We start from the raw sequence: 22,016 nt of genomic DNA, 5'->3' as shown, positions 1-22,016 counted from the left end.
CCAATTATATTGTTCTCATTTTATTTTTTTTATTCTCAAATACAATAAATATAACTGTCGCTGAGATATATAAATAGGCTCCCTCGATAACTCAGTTATTTATCCAGTGAATAGCTGAGCCAGATAGATAAGGAGATTGTCAAGTTAGACACTGAGTTAACTGCTTTCAGCCATGCAGTGGGAAGGTTGCTATAATTGTCTTGTGAGGGCTGGAAGAGTAGAAAGTAGTCAGTGCTGCCTCCTTCACCAGCACAGTTGCAGTGGGTTAAATGACCTCCTTCATGCTAAAATTGTAAGATCATATGATTCTCTCAGCTGGGATATGGCCTCTTAGGTGCTTGATGTCCTCACCTATCTTGCCCTCCATAAGCTTCCCCAGTGACCACTCCTCATGTGTAAGCCTAGAAAATTAATATAGACATATTTATCAAGATCAGATTGTCTTAAGATAAAGACAGTATTATGTGCATAATCAAACATGTTTAATTTAGTTGTACACATCGAATCATACCGTACAGAAGGAGGCCATTTGACATATTGTGCCCGTGTCAGCTCTTTAAAAGAGCTCTCCAATTGGTTCCACTCCCTTGCTCCTTCCCTATAGCCTGGCAAATTTTTCCTTTTCAAGTATATATCCAATTCCCTTTTGAAAATTACTATTGATTCTGCTTCCCATCACCTTTTCAGGCAGTGCATTCCAGATCATAACAATTGGCTGTCTTGAGATTGTAAATGCATAGATTAGAGTTTCGGCAGCAGTGAGGGAGGTAGGAGTGGAGGCAAGTAATGTTTCAAAGGTGAAAGGGGAAGCTTGGGATTTGGGAAGAAAAACAATCCCCAAATCAAGCAATACACCAAGCTGACGAACTATTGAACTTAGCCTGAAATGGAATTCGGGTTAAGAGGAGAGGCACAAAGGAACTGACAGAAGCCAAAAATAAGTTTCAGTTTTGCCGACATTGGGTTGGGGAATATTTTCAACCATTCAAGACTTAATGTCAGAAGACAGTTGAGAAATAGCCTTGGAATCAAGAAAGGATGCAGAAAGATAAAGCTGTTTATTATCAGCATACACATGGAGGCTGAACCCATACTTCCAGATGATGGCACTAATGGGTAGAATATAGAGGGCACTACAAATTGAGACATACACCAGTAGTGGCTGTTCAGGCAAAGGAACAGAAACCATTTAAAGATATGCAATGTTGTCTTTGAGGCAAATGTAGAGGGAAACAAAAACTAATTCCTAGATGGCTGCTTTCTTTGACAAAGCAAAATGAATAGCCTGTTCTAATTTTTCAGGGATTTCAAACTGGAAAAGTCATTCATGGTCACTATTTTTCCAATGGTGCCTAAATTAATAGCTATGACAGTTGTTCCATCTCTGACCCCAATGAAATAGGGGCAGTCAACAAGCCAGTGGTAACTGCTTGTATTCATCTGGTGTTAGAACTGTTAGCAGCTTTTACTGAATGAAATGAAAAGTATTGAGGGATTTTGCTTTGATGCTGGTGATCATATGTCTGCAGATCAAATTATCCTATTTCTACATTAAATGGTTTACAGCATCCCACGTCTGCTACTCCAAGTGAACATGTTTGGAAGTCTACCGGAATCCAAGATAAAATGGAATGTATCTGAGGCTATAACATTTGTTCCTCTCAATAATGAACCCTCTATCTTTCTATGTACCAAATGGAGACACATATAAGTATTGTCATAAATTATTTAGCAAAGCCATCTATTGGGATCCTTAGAGGCACTAATGCAATGAACTCTCTTCCTATGAAAGAAATGTTTATCTCAACAATATAAGTTTAGTGATTAAATACAGACTGAATAAATAGTTGCTGAAGTTCTCAAAATCCAGGTAGCTTTTATCCATTTAACACCCTTTTAAATCATCTGGGGGTCATTTTGGCCAAAGAGTGAAAACAGGCCCTAAATGGGTGCTGTGCTAATAAGGCTAGCCTGTTTGAAAGTTTGGATTTAGCACACAATTTTGGTCCTAATTGCTGATTATCATAATTTGAACTTGTCTGGAGATACTTAACAGATACCTGCAGGTTTAGCACTCAAGTGCTGATTAGATGCAATTTTTGTGGAGCAGTACGTGTGAGCTCCTCGCACAAACTTCCACTGAAGGTGTGGAGTGCGCTGGCTGGCACACAGCGGCATATTGTAGGATGGCTCAGGGACTGAGAAAAAGGGTGCACAGGTTCTTGGTTACAGCACTGGAGGACTTGGTCGAGGAGGTCCAGAGGAGGATGTCCTGTACCTGCAGGGGACACAACGCCACCTCACCCTCCTGTCCCTCTCTCCTGCAGGAGCTGATGCTGCTCTGCCTGGCCTCATCTCCTCCAGGCCAAAGGGGACCCCTAGCAAGATGCCCATGACCAAGCACTCCCTTTCTCCTGGTGACTCCTATAAGGTGTCCAAGTAAGGTGGCGTAGCACAGCACTCTTTTTAGGTGAAGTCCTCAGAGAATTTCCAGAATAAATGTTGCTTGAGTGTTAGCGAAGTATTGACAAAGTGTCCCAGAAAGTCTCCTGATGTATTTCATAGGTCCTCTTCACAGCTCCAACAGCAAGTGAACATAAAATGGTGAGTATCCCTTTAAGTAGCACTTAAAATCTACATCAGCAACATGTTTACTCCCAAACAGCTGGCCACTGTTGGGAGAGGGCATTAGGACAAGCGCTTTTCACCAAATGCTGTGCAGCCTCTTTAAAGAGTGCTAGCAGGCATTTTAAGTGGCAATCAGTTGTTTAACAAGTCTCCGGGCGGCCGTTCCTAGCGCTGGCTTCAACTCCTTTACTAAGATGGCTTCTTGCACTAAATGCAGGCTAAACTGGTGTTTCCGCTTAAGACCCCCACCTTGGCCATCTCTTTACCTCTTTAGCTCCTAAAGTATTTGGTGAAAATCGCCCCCTCTATCTTTTAAAAACATTTATCTGGAATTTCTCTGGACAGAGGAAAGCTAAACACAGGGGAATTTTCCCAGCCCTGGGGAGGCAGGACTGCCGGAAAAATGGCAGAAACTGGGAGCGGGTACCGAACCCGCTCCCAACCTGCCTCCATGCCATCTTCCCGGGAGGCGGGTCCCTGACTCGCGCAGGGATCCGTCTCCTCGAGGCGGGAAGGGGATTCCAGCCAATTAACTGCCTGTTAACAGATAGTTAACAGGCAGTTTTGAGGCTTATCCCCATTTTACCCCTGCAAGTGCAGGCTTCCTGATGGCTGCGAACCTCGCCAGGGTCAGCGAGGCGAGCAGTGGGTCTGCGGGGGAGAGATGGATCGAAAAGTCTTAGCTAAGCAGCTCTCAACATTTCCTCTACTCGTAATGGTTTCTCTACAAACAGCCCTGTGGGCAGGAGTTACTTCCATATTCTTTACTGCTTTAATGCCATGCTATGGGGAAGTTTCTGAAGTTAGGGTGATGGTGTCTAATGCACAAACACGATTGAGGCTATGTGAGGTGATAATTGTGTCAATGATATCTACCTGAAAGGTAAATACCTTCCAGATTGGAAACAGGCACTCCAAGGCAAAGTTATGATGACCTCCACGATAACAGGAACATATCACAGAAATCACAGAAACCCCACAGTGCAGATAGAGGCCATTTTGGCCCATCGAGCCTGCACCGACACATATCCCACCCGATCCCCGTAACCCCTACACCAACACATATCCTACCCTATCCCCGTAACCCCACGTATTTAATCCCCCTAACACTAAGGGTCAATTTATCATAGCCAATCATCCTAACCCGCACATCTTTGGACTGTGGGAGGAAACTGGAGCACCCGGAGGAAACCCACGCAAACACGGGGAGAATGTGCAAACTCCACACACACAGTCACCCGAGGCCGGATTCGAACCCGGGTCCCTGGTGCTGTGAGGCAACAGTGCTAACCACTATGCCACCGTGCTGCATATGTGTGGTCAGGTATGAAAAACAACCATTTTAAGCACTTTTGATTTATGGCATCTAATTGTATCTTGCACAATGCCATTGCTTTTGCCTCTATTATCTTGCTATATATATAGTATTCCAAACAGTTATTTGAGTAAAAAAAATCCCGTCGTCTGTTCTATTTTTCACTGATTTCCATTTATGTCCTCTCGTCCTATTTCTTGATTATATCTTCTAATGCAAGAATATATTTTTGTGATGGGTTTTCATTGCACTTTTTTCAACCCCTCTTCCCTCATACAAATGACTCAACAATTTGTTTTTCTAAAGTGCCACTTGCACCTTTATTCTCTGCTACACTAAATTAGTGTACCCTAATCTAGAAAGTAACTACAACTGTAGAAAATTGCTTAACAGAAGATATATAGGTGGCACACTACATCAGCTGTGAATTCAGATAACAGAACATACAAATAGACCATTTTATACAGACTAATTTACTGTCCAGATTTATTTACTAATAAAATCACTCATAGAAGCAAAAATGTAGGCAAGATACTATTCAGCATAAACAATAATTTACACTACATACAAACTGATGTCAACTATTTGAAAGCATACACAGTTCTTCCAGTTTCTCTTAGACTGCATCTTTTGAATAGTTTACTATGGTGATACATAAATAAGTGCTGTGTAGGGAGCTGTATCCAACTTCTGCACCTAAAACATCAATGACAAATAGAAATTTATGAATGGTTGCAAGGTTTAATATTTATACTGGATACGTTTGATGTGGAAGGAGCCTGAGTAACAAACAGAATCTGAGCTGTCTAATATTTCAGTGAGTAATAGGATGGTGGCCTGGGCACCGTGTCTCTTCTCACTGGTGTTCACACATTTAACTTAGATGGCTTTTAACACACAATTGGAAATAATATTTTTCGACTGCTATTAGCAGGACAAATACACATAAATAGCCCTGTGGAGGATTCAATGAAAATAATGGCCTACGCTTTGGGCAGCTGGCATGAATACAAAACAAAAAAATACATATAGATCAGTCATCCACATTGAATCAGTTAATTAGATAACAGTTTGATCCATTCAATCAACGGATGGCTCAGATAAACATTTAGTGGGTGATTTTTGGCAGCACATTCAGATGCTAATGAGCCTCCGAGGTAGCCAAAATAAGGTGTTCAGATGAAACGCCGGTTTAGCCCACGTTTAACGCAAGACGCCATCTTAGTAAAGGAGTTGAAGCCAGTACTAGGAACGGCCGCCCGGAGGCTCGTTAAGGGGCTGATTGCCACTTAAAATGCCTGCTAGCGTTCATTAAAGGGGATGCATGACATTTTGGTGGCTAGTGCTTCAACCAATGCCTCCTCTTAACAACAACCAGGTGTTTGGGAGTAAACAGGGTGATGATGTAGATTTCAAGTGCTACTTAAAGGGATACTCACCCTTTCATGTTCACTTCCTGCTGGAGCGGTGAAGAGGACCTCTGAAACACATCGGGAGACTTTCTGGGACACTTTGTCAGGACTTCACCAACACTCGAGCAACACTCAGCGGGAGGATAAAGAGCGGCCCGAGAGCGGACCTGAATTAAAGCAACGGCAGCGGCGAGAGGATAAAGAGCGGCCCGAGAGCGGACCTGAATTAAAGCAGCGGCAGCGATGAGAGGATAAAAAGCGGTCCGAGAGTGGACCTGAATTAAAGCTGCAGCAGCGGCGAGAGGATAAAGAGCAGCCCGAGAGTGGACCTGAATTAAAGCAGCGGCAGCGGGGAGAGAATAAAGAGCGGCCCGAGAGTGGACCTGAATTAAAGCAGTGGCAGCGCGAGGCTCCGATTCAAAATCAACAAAATAACATCAAAGAGTGATGTCACAGGAGAGCAGGTAAGTGATTGGTTGGTGAGTATTACAGCTTTTTTTGCTGTTAAGGGGGCTAAATTAAGAACTGAGAAACTGTAACTTGCTAGTACTTATTAAATTAGTAACAAACTAGATAAAATAATCAAACAATAAAACTAAAACAATTAATAAATAAAACAAGATTAGAGATGGCAGGGCAGGTGGTGTGTCGTAAATGCAACATGTGGGAGTCTGTGGAGAGCATTGCGATCCTGAGCAAACAAATCTGCAGTGTCTGCAACTCAAGGAACTTCGGCTCAAAATTGTTGAACTGGAGTACGAGCTACAGACATTGCGATGTATCAGGGAGGGGGAGAGTTACCTGGACACTTTGTTCCAGGAGGCAGTCACACCCTTTAGGTTAAGTAGTACTTTAGAGTTCGTCAGTGGTCAGGGACAGGAGGGTGTGACTGCGAGTCAGGCAGGTATTGTAAGGAAGAGAAACCCTTTTACACAATTTTCAAGCTGGACATTCAACCAGCATCAAGAAGGAAAAAAGACATTGTATAGATAAAGGAGACTTCTGTGTAAACACTGAGGAATTAGGCCATGACGAGATAACACAGAACTCAATGGGCCTCTTCAATAAATAATCCTTATCAGAAAGTTTGCCAGCTGGACGATTGAGATTTGCGTGAACTATCCAGCCAATCAACTGTTACTGTGGTCCACATGATGGAAATTTACTGAAAAGGAGGTTTAAGATCATGCGGACTTTAACTTTAAGTTTTAAACCAAAACCGCAATATATTATTGGTTATCATGATCTAAGGCTATCATCGATAGGTCAATGAGGCCTTGGCGATGTAATATCCTGTCCACCATTGAAAGGAAAAGATATAAAAGAAGCTGTTAAGGTAACTTCGTTACTGCAGTCAAGGTGTCAGAAGGAGAGCTGCAGTCTACAAGAAATGAACCTGACCGATTGTCAGACGGAGAGAGCTGCAATCAACAGAAGCTGACAACTTTGGGGTGATTGTATGGCCATTTACTTAGAACATATTTGGGCATTGTATTACTAGAGCATCTTTATTGCTAAGAGTAGACTAAGAATGGCATTGTATTGCCAGGTAGATTAAGAAAGGCATTGTATTGCCAAGTAGACTAAGAAGAGCTTAGAAGGGATTTCAACTAAACTTCCACCCTTCGTGTTTCAGATCCACCCAGGATTACAAATATCTCCAAGATATTCATCGTTCCTCGAACTACCGCTCTCGCCACATCTTGAGATCCATGCTCAACGCCATGCGGCGTCACATGAACACTCTCAACACCTCTCTTCAGCAGCATTGACGCACTCTATCTCCAAGCTGTCCAGGTCCACAGTTCCATTTCATCCTTCGACTCATCCGACGCTTCAACAAAAAACTTTTTTTCTTCCTTTCCGGTGTCCAGGATCGCAAGCTTCATCAACTCTTGAACACCAATGCCCCTCCGGAACCACCTTCCCCTTCACTTTCCTCTGACCCCCCTTCTCCCAATCTCACCCCTGCCGTGTTTTCACTATCCCCTCTGACCTTCCCCTCTCTGACCCCGAACGATCAGTCCTCAGCAAAGGCCTGAGCTTCATCCCCTTATGCCCCCACCTCAATGAATTTCGAGCTCGGCACGATGTTGAGCTCTTTTTCCGCTGCCTTTGTCTCCGTGCCCACTTCTCTGGCCAGGAGTCTTCCCCCCGCATGGCTGACCCTTTCTCCCGCTTTCAGAATTCTCGTTCTACCTGGACCCCTCCCCCTGGGCTCTTACCCTCTCTAGATCTTTTCATTGCTAACTGCTGCTGTGACATCGGCCGTCTCCATTTCTCTGCTCCCCTCACTCACTCCAACCTACTTCCCTCTGAACGTGCAGCACTCCATTCTCTCAGATCCAACCCCGACATTGTCATTAAACCTGCTAACAAGGGTGGTGCTGTTGTTGTTTGGCAAACCGACCTCTACCTAGCAGAAGTTGAACGCCAACTCTCCGACACCTCCTCCTACCTCCACCTGGATCATGACCCCACTACCAAACATCAAACCACCATTTCTAAGACTGTCGCTGACCTCATCTCCTCTGGAGATCTTCCCCCTCGCGGCCACCAACCTCATAGTTCCCCAACCCCACACAGCCCGCTTCTACCTCCTTCCCAAGATCCACAAACAGGACTGCCCTGGTAGACCCATCATTTCAGTCTGTTCTTGCCCCATGGAACTTATCTCTTCCTATCTCGACTCTATTTTTTTCTCCCCTTGTTCAGTCTCTTCCCACCTACATCCGCGACTCTTCTGACACCCTCCGCCACTTCAACAGTTTCCAGGCCCCAACCGCCTCCTTTTCACCATGAATGTACAATCCCTCTACACCGCCATCCCCCACCAGGATGGTCTGAGGGCGCTCCACTTCTTCCTTGAACAGAGGCCCAACCATTTCAATTCAATTCAATTCAATTCAAATCGCTTTATTGGCATGACAAGTTACATCTTATGTTGCCAAAGCATCGAAAAACATTCATGTTTGTACACAAAAATACAGATCTATCCATACAGTGTATAAACAGATATATCCCTGAGTGTATAAATATACATTCATATAATTTATATATATACTCTTTTCTTATATTTAGTGGTTGTCCCTCTGTTTATGGCAAGCTGTAACATAGTGTGCCGCTAATGTTACACAATTTCTCTCTTCCCCTAGTAGGTATGGGAGTTTTTGGTCGTCATTCAAATTTCTGAATTCCGGGCATATTTTTGTGAATTTTGGGTAGAAATTCTCCCTTATGCCCTGATATTTTCTACCAGCTGTGAGGAAGTGCATCTCTGTCTCCACCACTCCCTGACTGCAGTGAGAGCATATCCTGTCCTCTCTTGGTAGCCGGGTCTGCCTGTGTCTACCTTTTTCGATCGCCAGGCTATGTTCACCAAGTCTGTACATTGTCAAGGTTTTTCTCAGTTTGCTATCCTTTGCCATGGTCAGGTAATCAGCCATGTTGTATTGTCTGTTTAGGGCCAAGTAGCAATTGAGTTTGCTTTGGGTTTTTGTTGTTTCTGCCCAATATGACAGATATTTTTCCTTTTGCTTAGCGACGATTGTGTTGGGTCGAATTCTTTGTGTTACGTTGTCACTGTCCTGGGCCTGGTTATTGTTAATAGTGTTAGTAGTTACTTCACTGAGTCCCAGGACTAGTTGACTGAGGGTATTCTTCTTTATGGTCCTCTCTTGGCATTTCAGGGCTTCGTAATGGTAGCATTGGGGGTTGCTCATTTCTAGGTGTTTCCAAAATTTGGTGGCTCTTTTTTGGATAGTGATTATTAATGGATATTGGCCTAGTTCTGCCCTGCATGCATTGTTTACGGTTTTCCTTTGAGTCCGGAGGATACTTTAACAGAATTCTGCATGTAGGATCTCAATTGGGTGTTTGTCCCATTTTGCAAATTCTTGTTGTGTTAGCGGTCCCCACACCTCACTGCCATAGAGTGCAATTGGTTCAATTACTGATTTGAAAATTTTGAGCCAAATGCTAATTGGGATTTCTATTTGGATTGATTTTTTAATGGCATAGAAAGCCCTTCTTGCTTTCTCTTTCAGTTCATTCACAGCCAGATGGAAATTTCCCATAGAACTGATTTTTAAGCCCAAGTATGTGTAGTTAGTGGTTTGTTCAATTTTGGTTGTTCCTAGTGTGAAATTTATTTTGGGTCCCTGATGTCTGGATCTTTGCTGGAACACAAAAACTTTGTTTTTTTGGGGATTTATTGTCAGGGCCCAAGTCTGGCAGTACGACTCCAGCAGATCCAGGTTCTGCGGTAGACCCTCCTTAGTTGGTGACAGCAGAACCAGGTCATCTGCATAGAGGAGGAATTTAACCTTGGATTCATATAGGGTGAGGCCGGGTGCTGTAGATTGTTCAAGTAGTTTTGCCAATTCATTTATGTAAACATTAAAGAGTGTCGGTGAGATTGGTGAGCCCTGCGTCACCCCCGCCCCTGTGGGAAGTATTTTGTTTGTTTGTCTCCAATTTTAACTGCACATTTGTTGTTTGTATACATTGATTTAATTACATCATATGTTTTTCCCCCTACCCCGCTTTCGATAAGTTTCAGGAATAAACCATCGTGCCAGATGGAATCGAAAGCCTTCTGGAAATCTATAAAGCATGCGTAGATTTTGCTTTTGTTTTGATGAATGTGTTTGTCAATTAGGGTCTGTAGGGTGAAGATATGATCTGATGTTCTATAGTTTGGCAGGAATCCAATTTGGCTTTTACTCAAGACATTGTGCTCCTCAAGGAAGTTTATAAGTCTTTTGTTTATGATACTACAGAATACCTTCCCCAGGTTACTGTTTACACAGATGCCTCGATAGTTATTTGGGTCGACTTTGTCCCCACTTTTGTATATGGGCGTTATGAGTCCTTTGTTCCAGATAGCAGGGAAGTAACCGACACTCAGAACCAAGTTGAAGAGTTTTAGGATAGCCAGTTTCATTTTATCGTCTGTGTGTTTAATCATCTCGCTTAGTATGCCGTCTGCCCCGCAAGCTTTTCCTGGTCGCAGGTCCTTGAGTTTTTCAAATAGTTCTTTTTCTGTTATTATGGAGTCTAGCGAGTTTTGGTTATCTTTTATGGCCATTTCGAGCTTTTCCAGTTTTTTGCATATTTGGTGTTGCTCTGGCCTTAGTGTGTTTTTCTGGTATAATTTTTCAAAGTGGTTTTCCCATGTGTCTCCATTTTGAATGGCCAATTCGTCATGTTGTTTTTTGTGTAATGTATTCCAGTTGTCCCAAAAACAATTGGAATCAATGGATTCCTCAATGGAGCGGAGTGTATTCTTAATATACTGCTCTTTTTTGGTTCTGAGTGTTTCTGTATTGTGTTAGTGTCTGACAATAAGTAAGGCATAATTCCTCGTTTTCTGGATGTCTGTGTTTTTGGTTTGATATTTTTCTAAGTTTTTTCCTCATGTTATGGCAATCTGGGTCAAACCATTTTTCATAGTTTTTGTTTTGGGTTTGTTCTTGCGAGCTTTCAAGTTTGACCTTGTTGCCAAATTATCAAAAATATTGTTTAGGTTATTCACTGCCCGGTTTATGCCTTCTTTATTGTGAGTGTATATGTTATCCAGAAAGGTGTCCAAGAGAACTTGAGTTGATTCATTGCTAATTGCTTTCTGGTATTTTTCCGTGCTGTTTTTGGCCCATCTGTACAATTTTTTGGTGTTGTACAGCTTACTGGGTTGTGTTTCTGTGTTGGTTGTTTCTGTCTTTTTAAGATACATAGTAATTTGACTGTGGTCTGACAGTGTTGTTTGTGGTTTGACTGTGAATGCTCTGAAAGAGGATGGGTCCAAATCCATAATCATATAGTCTACAGTGCTGCAGCCAAGAGGTGAGCAGCCAAGAAGTCCCCATCCAACACCACCCTCCTCCACCTGGCTGAACTTGTTCTCACATTGAACTTCTCCTTTGACTCCAATCATTTCCTCCAAATCAAAGGTGTTGTTATGGGTACCCGCATGGGTCCTAGCTATGCCTGCCTTTTCGTGGGATACGTGGAACATTCTTTGTTCCAGTCTTACTCGGGTCCCCTCCCTCACCTCTTTTTCTGGTACATTGACGACTGTATCAGTGCCGTTTCCTGCTCTCACCCTGAACTAGACAATTTCATTCACTTTGCCTCCAATTTCCACCCTTCCCTCACCTTCACATGGTCCATCTCCGACTCTTCCCTTCCCTTCCTCGACTTCTCCGTCCCCATCCCTGGGGATAGGTTATTGACCAACATTCACTACAAGCCCACTGACTCCCACAGCTACCTGGACGACACTTCCTCCCACCCCGCCTCCTGTAAGGACTCTATTCCATTCTCCTAGTTTCTCCGTCTCCGCCGCATCTGCTCCGACGATGCCACCTTCCACACCAGTGCTTCCAACATGTCTTCCTTTTTCTTCAACCGAGGATTCTCCTCGACCGTGTCCGTTCTATCTCCCGCACTTCTGCCCTCACCCCTTCCCCTCCCTCCCGGAACCACGATAGGGTTCCCCTTGTCCTCACCTTTCACCCCACCAGCCTCCACATTCAACGGATCATGGGAATGGTCGGCAGGAGTCTAATGATCAATTATTGGCATGTTTAATCCTACTTTCAGGGTCCCTTGCAATTTTCAGCCTTTCCCCACGTAAAACACGCCTGGTGGGAACACTGCTGATGAAACCTGACGTGAACAGAGTTGGCTTGCTTGCTTTCAGCTGCAGGTCAATCAGGACTTGGAGATTTAATCAGACAGCATTTGCAGGCTGCAGGACCTTGTTGCTGAAGGCTTGGGGCAACTTGTTGAAGGCTTAGGCACAGCTGTGGGAGGTTGGAGCCTCGCACGCTTCTCCAGTGTGAGCTCCTTGGAAGCCCCTCTCACCACCCTAACTCAGCGCCTCCTCAACGGAGGCATCTGCCAGAAGCATGGGAGGCCTTCTGTTCCTTCCCTTCCTGGCATTAGAGGATCTCCAACAGCAGAGGAGGCTCCAGCAACTCCAGCAACAGCAGCACCAGCAACAACAGCAGCACCAGCAGGAGCGGCAGGCTGCGGCTCAGCCACCTGAGGCAGCACAGGCCAGAAGGGGCCAGCGCATGGAAGGCCATCAGCGCAGGAGATACCCCCCAAACAGGGTCTACAGACACAGGGTCAGCTACCTCAACATGACGGAGCAGCAGTGCCAGAGGCGGCTCCGACTTTCGCGAGAGGTTGTGACTGACATCTGCGCAATGCTGCAGCAAGACCTGGAGCCCAGAGCACCAGGTCCACACTCCTTACCAGTGGCCATCAAAGTCACCACCACACTCAACTTTTATGCCTCAGGCTCCTTCCAGGGATCAGCAGCAGATATCAGTGGCATCTCCCAGGTGGCCGCACACACTTGCATCAAACAGGTAACCGATGCCCTCTTTGCCCTCGCGCACAATCACATCCATTTCACCAGGCATCGCGCAAGTGTGAGGGCGCGAGCGCTTGGATTAGCTCAGCTGGCAGACTTTCCAAGGGTGCAGGGCATCATTGACTGCACACATGTGGCCCTTAGGGCACCCCACCGCAATCCAGGAGTTTTTGTCAACCGCAAGGGCTTCCACTCCCTTAACGTTCAGCTGGTGTGTGACCACAAGAAGGTGATTTTGCATGTTTGTGCCAGGTACCCTGGCAGCTGCCATGACTCCTTCATACTGCGCCAGTCTACTGTGCCTCCGCTATTCAGTCCGCCAAATGAACTTCAAGGATGGCTACTTGGAGACAAGGGATATCCCCTGCGCTCTTGGCTAATGACGCCGTTGAGGAGACCAGCCAGCGAAGCTGAGGAGCGCTACAACTCCAGCCACATTACCACCAGATGCATTATCGAGCAAACCATCAGATTGCTGAAGATGCACTTCCGATGCCTCGATAGATCAGGTGGAGCCTTGCAGTACTCATCAGCCAGGGTCTCCAAAATCGTCGTGGTATGCTGTGTGCTTCACAACATGGCACAGCGTCGTGGCTTGCTGATTCCGCAGGACCAAGAGGCTCCTCACAGAGCCGCCTCGGATGAGGATGATGCTGAGGATGATGTGGAGCAGGAGGAGGGAAACGAGCATCCTGCAGAGGCCCGCCAACCAGCGGCACCAGTGCGTGAGAACATTGCTGGGCGGAATGCAAGGAACGCACTCATCCTGGGCAGATTTGCGTAGCCTGGTACATCAAACACTGCAGCCTCACTGCTTCTTAACTGACCATAGACAGTGGCCCATGCCTGCACATTCCTACTTATTTGACCAGCTTGCTGACATCTGCAAGTTATCCAAAGGCCTCTATGTGATATCCCCATTCACCAAATGACAGACGCCATAACTGCAGCAGTTGTCACCAGATTTTTTGTGTAGGAAAATGATGGCATTAAAACAATTTCAAGACTTTTCACCCAAGTGACTACCCTTGTGATTAGTGGTGCTTTATTTTTCTCTTACGCGTGCTCCTACGTAGTGGTACCCCTGTGGCTTCAGCAGATGTGGAGGCCCCTTGCTCACTTTCCTCCTGCGCCTGTCTCGACACCTTTGGCGGGCGTCCTCTGGGGTGGCGAGCCTGTGAGGGCTCGCCAGCAGTCTGCTGCTCCTGCGGCTGTGCAGGGCTTGAGACGCCTATCTCACTGGGGTGTGGACTCCGGCGGGGCTCTGACTGAGGGCTCTGAAGTGGCATGGAAGTGTGAGCGCGTCGAGAGGAGCCCCCACTTCCTTGAGGTGTGCCAACAACCTCCCTCTCATGGGTCAGCTCCCCCTCAGCGCCTGCAAGTGGCTGGAGAGCACCTTGCTGCACATCAGGGGGGCCATGGGGACTCGTCTCAGCACTGGAAGTCCTGCTCAGAGGGACTTCCATGAAGGTCTGGTTTCGGTGCTCAATAGATGCCCATCGCTCCTCAAGAGATGCCATTCTATTCAGAGCACTCACCATGTTTTCGATACCCTGGCGACTAAGCTCCTCCATGGCCGCAACCCTCCTCTCCTCGGCCACAGCCCTCCTCTCCTCTTACCACGGAGGTTGCCAACCTTTCCGTGGTGATGCTTTCATGCGCCAATGACTCCAATAAGGCTCTGCTCATGCTCGTCATGGACTCCTCCATTCGCTCCACACTCACAGCGACCCTGGAGACAAAACCTGCCAGAGACTCCTGCATCTGTGCATGGAGATCCATCACCTCCTCTCTTGCAGATGGACCCAGAGGCATAGGGTCGACATGCAGCTGAGCTGAGCCGGCAGAGGCCTGCGCCCTCCGACGAGGAGTCTCCACTGCTGTCCCTGTCTCCACACTCTGCTGATGCTCACTTGTGAGCTGTGATACACCAGGTGACAACACTACTCTATGTCCCGAAGGTCCCACCGAGGTGCGAGTGTCTGCGCTGGTGCTGGGTGCACTTACTTCTGCTGACGCTGCGCCCTCAGAGGCTGGAGCTTCCTCTGAGGAGTCTGGCTGCAAAGCCTCTTCCTCCTCGGCAGTGGCGACGGGGGCTCCGGATGGTCCTGTGGGGGAGTAAAGGAAAGAGTTAGAGATGTGATGCCAAGGCTACTTGCACATTGGATTTGGCAGATGCTCATAAGTCCAAATGATGTGGCTTCAGAATCATATCAGCAACTCATGCTATGTCAATGAGAGAGATGGGGAAATATTCTGTCACCAGCTTGCGGGCTTGCTCCGGTCTCTCCTGCCCCAGCATCCACAGGCACGTCAGCCCCAGCAATCTCAATCGCAGCTTCCTCCCAGGGGCTCAGGTGGGCGATTGAGGGTGGTCCTCCTCCAGTCCTCGCACGCTCTCATCTATTGTGAGCTCTCTTTTCCTGCAATGAGGAAGACAAGTGGAGTTTGAGTGAGAGTACAGGAGTGAGTGTAGAGATTGCATAGCACAGATACTTAGAAGGAGACAAAGATGTTGTGAGGCTGCAAGACCAAGGGCCCTCCCTGTGTGTTGTCAGTTGTGTTCCAAGCATCAGAGTGAGAGGCAGTGTGAGGGCTGCATGGTGGAATAGTTATGTGAATGTGAGCATAGAGAGATACGGAATGGGTAAGGGTGCATGGATGTGACTGAAGTGGGATGTGGAGGAAGAGATTGCTGAAGCTGAGTGCTGTTGGGGAAAGGCAATGGGGATCAGGTTGAGGGTGATGGAAACTTCGTACTTACTTTTCCTGTGCGGTGAAGGTCATGGAAGCGCTTCCTGCACTGCATCCAGGTCCGACGGGTGACTCCCAGAGAGTTGACCTCTGCAGCCACCTCCATCCAGGCAGCCCTGGTCTCTTTGGGAGGCCTCTTCCTCCCTGAGCGAGGGTAGAGGACCTCCCTGTGGGCCCTTACCCCATCCACCAATGTCTGCAGTGACGTCTCGTCGAATTTGGCGGCAGCTCGGCTTCTGCCGCTGGCAGCAGCTGGTGCAGGCTCCTCTGCCATTGTACAAGATTGGTTGAGAAGCTTGCTGGACACTTTAAAAGCACCACGAATGATGACATCATACTGTGGGGCTTTCTGACTGGAAATGGACAATTAGCAAGGCTGCCCACACGTTGGAACTTAATTGGCCACTTAAGGGAAAATTGCATGCAGCTGGCTGACCCATTTTTTTTTCGGGTCGGAACCCGACATTCGGGGAACCCGAAAATTTCCCGCACGATCGGGAAAATCGGGGCCGTTGACTTTATTTCTCTCTCCACAGATGTTGCCTGGCCTGCTGAGTTTTTCCAGCATTTGTTATTTCGGATTTCCAGCATCCGCAGTATTTTGCTATCAGACTAAGAAGGGCATTGTATTGCCATTTAAATCTATAAGCGTTTTTTCTTTTCCTTTAATAAACGACCTTATTTAATTTAAGAGTGTTTGGGTGATTCATTAATTATTTCCCTTGTAATTTGCGAGTCAAAATGAACTACAAGCCTAAGAATAGGACACCAAGTATGGGGACCCAGGATGTAGTGATGGAGGAGCCTCAGCCCTGGACCTTGTCCAATAGGATGAGGAAAAGGACTACAGGGAGGATGGGCAAACTGACCATGGCACCGTGGTACAGAGGACCATCCAATTGGGGGGGGGGGGAGGAAGGAATGTGGTAGTGGAGGGGACAGTATAGTCAGGGGGATAGATACTGTTCTCTGCAGCCGTGAAAGAGAGTCTCAAAGGCTGTGTTGCCAGGGTTTAGGATATCTCCTTGTGGCTGGAGAAGAACTTGGAGTGGGAAGGGGAGGATACATTTGTCGTGGTCCATGTAGGAACCGACGACATAGGCAGAACTACGAATGCGCTTCTGCTGAGGGCGTTTGAGGAGCTAGGGTCTAAATTAATAAGCAGAACCTCAAAGGTAATAATCTCTGGATTACTACCTGAACCACGCGCAAATTGGCATAGAGTCAAGCAGATAAGAGAGTTAAATGCATGGCTCAAAGAGTGGTGTAGGAAGAAGGGGTTTCAATTCATGGGGCACTGGCACCAGTACTGGGGAAAGAGGGAGCTGTTCCATAGTGATGGGCTCCACTGAAACCGGGCTGGGACCAGCGTCCTGGTGAATCGAATAACTAGGGCTGTAAATAGGACTTTAACTTAAAAAAAAGGGGGTGGGGACGGGGTCAGGTGAGGGGAAATTTAGAAATCTAAAGCGAAAGGTCAAGGCAATAGAGCAGTGTAGCAATTTTGGTAAAAATAAGCAGAGTGTGACAGGAAGGGACAGAGAGTTTAACGGTAGCAGTGCAGCAGAGAATAAGGTCAAAGCAGGGAATAATGGTAAAAAATTTAAATTAAAGGCTCTTTATCTGAATGCATGAAGCATTTGTAACAAGATAGATGAACTAGTGGCACAAATAGAGATAAATGGGTTTGATCTAATAGCCATTACAGAGAAACATAGAAACATAGAATATAGGAGCAGGAGTAGGCCATTCGGCCCCTCGAGCCTGCTCCGCCATTCAATGCGATCATGGCTGATCATCCAAATTCAGTACCCTGTCCCTGCTTTCTCCCCGTATCCCTTGATCCCTGCTTTCTCCCCGTATCCCTTGATCCCTTTAGCCTTAAGAAATATATCTAACTCCTTCTTGAATATATTTAATGAATTGGCCTCAACTGTCTTCTGTGGTAGAGAATTTCACAGGTTCACCACTCTCTGGGTGAAGAAATATCTCCTCATCTCAGTCCTAAATGGCTTACCCCTTATCTTTAGACAGTGATCCCTGGTTCTGGACTCCCCTGCCATTGGGAACAGCCTTCCTGCATCTAGTCTGTCTAGTCCTGTTAGAAGTTTATAAGTTTCAATGCGATCCCCTCTCATTCTTCTAAACTCTAGCGAACATAAGCCTAATTGACCCAATCTCTCTTCATACGTCATTCCTGCCATCCCAGGTATCAGTCTGGTGAATTTTCGCTGCACTCCCTCCATGGCAAGAACATGCTTCCTCAGAGACGTGGTTGGAAGGTGACCAAGGTTGGGAACTAAATGTTCCAGGGTACTTGACATTTCAAAAAGACAGGCAGAATGAAAAAGGAGGGAGGGTAGCCCTGATAATAAAGGATAACATAAGGATAGTAGGTAAGGATCTCGGCTCGGAAGATCAGTATGGGTGGAGATAAGGAATAACAAGGGGCAGAAAACACTGGTAAGAGTAGTATATAGGCCTCCTAACAGCTACACCGTTGGACAGAATATTAATCAAGAAATAGTAGGAGCTTGTCACAAAGGTAACGCAATAATCATGGGGTGTGAAGGAATAAGCCATATTTCAGAAAAATACACCATCATATGAACAGAATTCTGATTTTATTAATACTGGGTTTAAAAATCTAAAGTCTCAATGACACAAGCTGTGCAAACAGGCTTCTGAGATGGGATGGTTTGATAACACAAAAGTTGTCATCACCACAAGCTTTTGAAATGGGAATACTAAAACATTGGCCCTATTGAAATAGCAGTTTGGCGCTTCCAGAAGGTCTGGAGTTTGGGAGAAACACAATGGAATGACCCAACTAAAGTGTTAAATACTAACACTTCGAACAGGAACACAGAATATTAAAAAACCATGTGCCTTTGCAAAAGTAACATCAAATGAAACAGGAAACATGATAGAATATAACCAACTAAGATGGCTAGGAAAACAAACACCCTAGTTGAAGTGTCTTTAATTTACATGTTGTGAATATGATACCAACAGAACACTTTGAAGATATGACTTCAATAGATGCACCAAGCAATCACATGGTTTTTGTATTGAACTTGGAACACCACGGAGATAGGAGTCTGTGGTTGTAACCAGTTAAGGTGGTTTTAGAATTGAAAGGAAGACCTTCAATAAGAATGGCAAAGAGATAAATCTGTAATAATTTTATATGATAAGTTTTTGGAACACCTAAAGGTAGAGACATAAGTGTGCATGCAGCAGCTAAATTGACAGTAAGGATAGAAAAAAGTCAACAGGAAGATGACTAGAGATAATTAGCTTACATCAGCAGAAAATTTCAAAGGATAAACCACTAAAAAAGGTATAAAAATAGAGACAGTCAGAAGTCACTGGAAAGGGTCAAAACAATTCTCTCAACTTCAGAGGCACGCTCTAAGTTTTTAACTGAATCTCGGGGATCAAGGTACTTTAAATTTGATTTTGGTGGATATTTTGGATTAGAATTAAGAATAAGAAATGTAAAAATGTACGAAGTTAAGATTTGAGAATAAGGATCTCTGAGAAATAAGATTGTGTAAGCTAATTGTATTTTGAACTGTTAAAGTTGCGATTGACTCACAAGCTGTTAACTGTATGTCAGCTCTTAAATAAATCTATATATTTTTAGAATTGTCTCAGAGTATTTCTGTATCAAACTCACAAACTCAATTTCTGTACACTCTTTTGTGAGGAGTTGCAGAATTCTGTGGGTGGGGGGGTGGTTTCCGGGCCCTCATAATATCCGGAAGGTTACAGTCTAGTTAAACTTATTAAAAGTGCTATCCGGAGGATGGTAACATCTTCACGTTGTTCCTTTCCTTTAGGGAGAGATAGTCTGAACCTATAGACCCAATTAAGCATCTTATAGAATTCAGCTATCTTTAACTTTAGTTGAAGGTGAATGTCTGGGGTAGCCCAAAAAGGGCTAGGATTAGTAATTATCCATTCAGGGGGACTATAATCTTCATATAGACTGAACAAATCAAATTGGCAAAGGTAGTCTGGAGGATGAGTTCATGGAATGCATTCGGCAGTTTTCTAGAACAATACATCATGGAACCAACCAGGGAACAGGCTATTTTAGATCTTGTATAGTGTAATGAGACAGGGTTAATTAGCAATCTCATAGCAAAGAATCCTCTGGGGCAGTGTGATCATAATATGATAGAATTTCACATTAAGTTTGAGAGTGACTTGCCTAAGTCCGAAACTAGAGTCTTAAACTGAAATAAAACCAATTACATAGGTATGAGGGGCGAGTTGGCTAAGGTCGATTGGAAAAATAGATTAAAAGGTATGATGGTAGATAAGCAGTGGCTAGCATTTAAAGAAATATTTCATAATTCTCAAAAATACATTCCACTGAGAAACAAAAATTCGATGGGAAAAGTGATCCATCTGTGACTAACTAAAGAAGTTAAGGATAGCATTAGATTGAAAGAAGAAGCTTATAATGTTGCGAAAGTAGTAAGCTGGAGGATTGGGAGAGTTTCAGAAACCAGCAAAGGATGACCAAAAAATTGATAAGGGAAAAAATGAAGAGAGAAAACTAGCAAGAAATATAAAAACAGATTGTAAGACCTTCTACAAGTATGTAAAATGGAAGAGAGTAGCAAAAGTAAATGTTGGCCCCTTAGAGGCTGAGACAGGAGAAATTATTATGGGGAATAAGGAAATGGCAGAAGTGTTAAACAAATATTTTGTATCTGTCTTCACAGTAGAAGACATAAAAAGCATACCAAAAATGGTGGGGAACCAAGGGTCTAATGAGGGTGAGGAACTTAAAATAATTAATATAAGTAGAGAAAAAGTACTAGAGAAACTAATGGGACTAAAAGCCGACAAATCCCCGGACCTGACGGCCTACATCCTAGGGTTCTAAAAGAGGTGGCTGCAGAGATAGTGGATGCATTGGTTAACAGACAGAAAACAGAAAGTAGGGATAAAAGAGTCATTTTCAGGTTGGTAGGCTGTAACTAGTGGGGTGCTGCAAGAATCAGTGCTGGGGTCTCAGCTATTTACAATCTCTTTTAATGACCTAGATAAAGGGACCGAGTGTAATGTACCCAAGTTTGCTGATGATACAAAGCTAGGTGGGACAGTAAGCTGTGAGAACACAAAGGGCTCGATTTTCATTGTGCCGTGGAGTTGGGATTGGAGGCATGCGGGGAGTTAAAATCCTGAAATCGGGTGTCCCGGCCCCATCCCGCCTCCATGCCAGTTTCAAAGAAGGCAGGTACCCGACCCCGCACTGGGACCCACCTACCTGAGGCGGGAAGGGATTAGCCAATTAACTTCCTGTTAACAGGTAGTTAACGGGCAGTTTTTAGCCTAATCCCTAATTTTAAGGTTGAAGTGTGGGATTCCCGATGGCTCCAAACCACGCCAAGTTAGAGAAGTCGGGCCGTCGGGCTTGGAGGGGTCAAGATGTCGGTGTTCAGGTGAGTGATGTGTGCATGAGTGCAAAGGTAAGTGTGTTGGTGTGTCTAAAATGATTAAAGAAGTGTAAATTACCTTTTCTGCCTTCCTTCCTTTAGGTTCCGGGAGTCCCTCATCTCACCGGCACAGAAAGCAGAATGGCTGCGAACTGTCAAAAGTGACAGCTGCAGCTTTCTGTGCAGGAGAGATTTCTAACTGAGTCTGTGGAGAAGGACTCAGGATAGAAGTAAGACTGTCAGTGTTTGACAGCTTCCAACAGCTGTGAAACGCTGATATTTCATCTGTCAAAATCTCTTGACAGATGAAATTTCAGTCTGTGTCATCACCTGTTGCCGGGTGACCCTTAATTGGCCTGCTGAGCCCGCTGGGCGGGCTCAACAAGGTCAATCAAGTTAAAATCGCGTGGATTGGCAACATCTTGATGGAGGCGGGACTACAACCCCAAAAGTTGTAGTCCCACCTCCAACCCGACTCCTGAATGAAAATCCTGCCCAAAGAGTCTGCAAAGGGATATAGATAGACTAAGTGAGTGGGCAGTAAGGTGGCAGATGGAGTATAATGTAGGGAAATGTGAGGTTATTCACTTTGGTAGGAAGAATAGAAAAACAGAATATTTTTTAAATGGCGAGAAACTTTTAAATGTTGGTGTTGAGAGAGATTTGGGTGTCCTCGTGCAAGAAACACAGAAAGCTAGCATGCAGGTACAGCAAGCAATAAGGAAGGCAAATGGCATGTTGGCCTTTATTGCAAGGGGGTTGGAGTATAAGAGTAAGGAAGTTTGCTACAATTAGGGCCTTGGTGAGGCCACATTTGGAGTACTGTACACAGTTTTGGTCTCCTTATCTAAGGAAGGATATACTTGCCTTGGAGGCAGTGGAACGAAGGTTAACTAGATTGATTCCTGGGATGAGAGGGCTGTCCTATAAGAACATAAGAAATAGGAGCAAGAGTAGACCATTCGGCCCCTCGAGCCTACTCCGCCATTCAATAAGATCATGGCTGATCTGATCTTGGCCTCAACTCCACTTTCCTACCTTTTTCCCATTACTCTTGACTCCCCTGT

Source organism: Somniosus microcephalus, chromosome 21, assembly GCF_052327205.1.
Source record: "Somniosus microcephalus isolate GS21.2 chromosome 21, FLI_Smic_1.0, whole genome shotgun sequence".
NCBI classification, from domain to species: domain Eukaryota; kingdom Metazoa; phylum Chordata; class Chondrichthyes; order Squaliformes; family Somniosidae; genus Somniosus; species Somniosus microcephalus.
Note: the sequence above shows the minus strand (reverse complement) of the source record.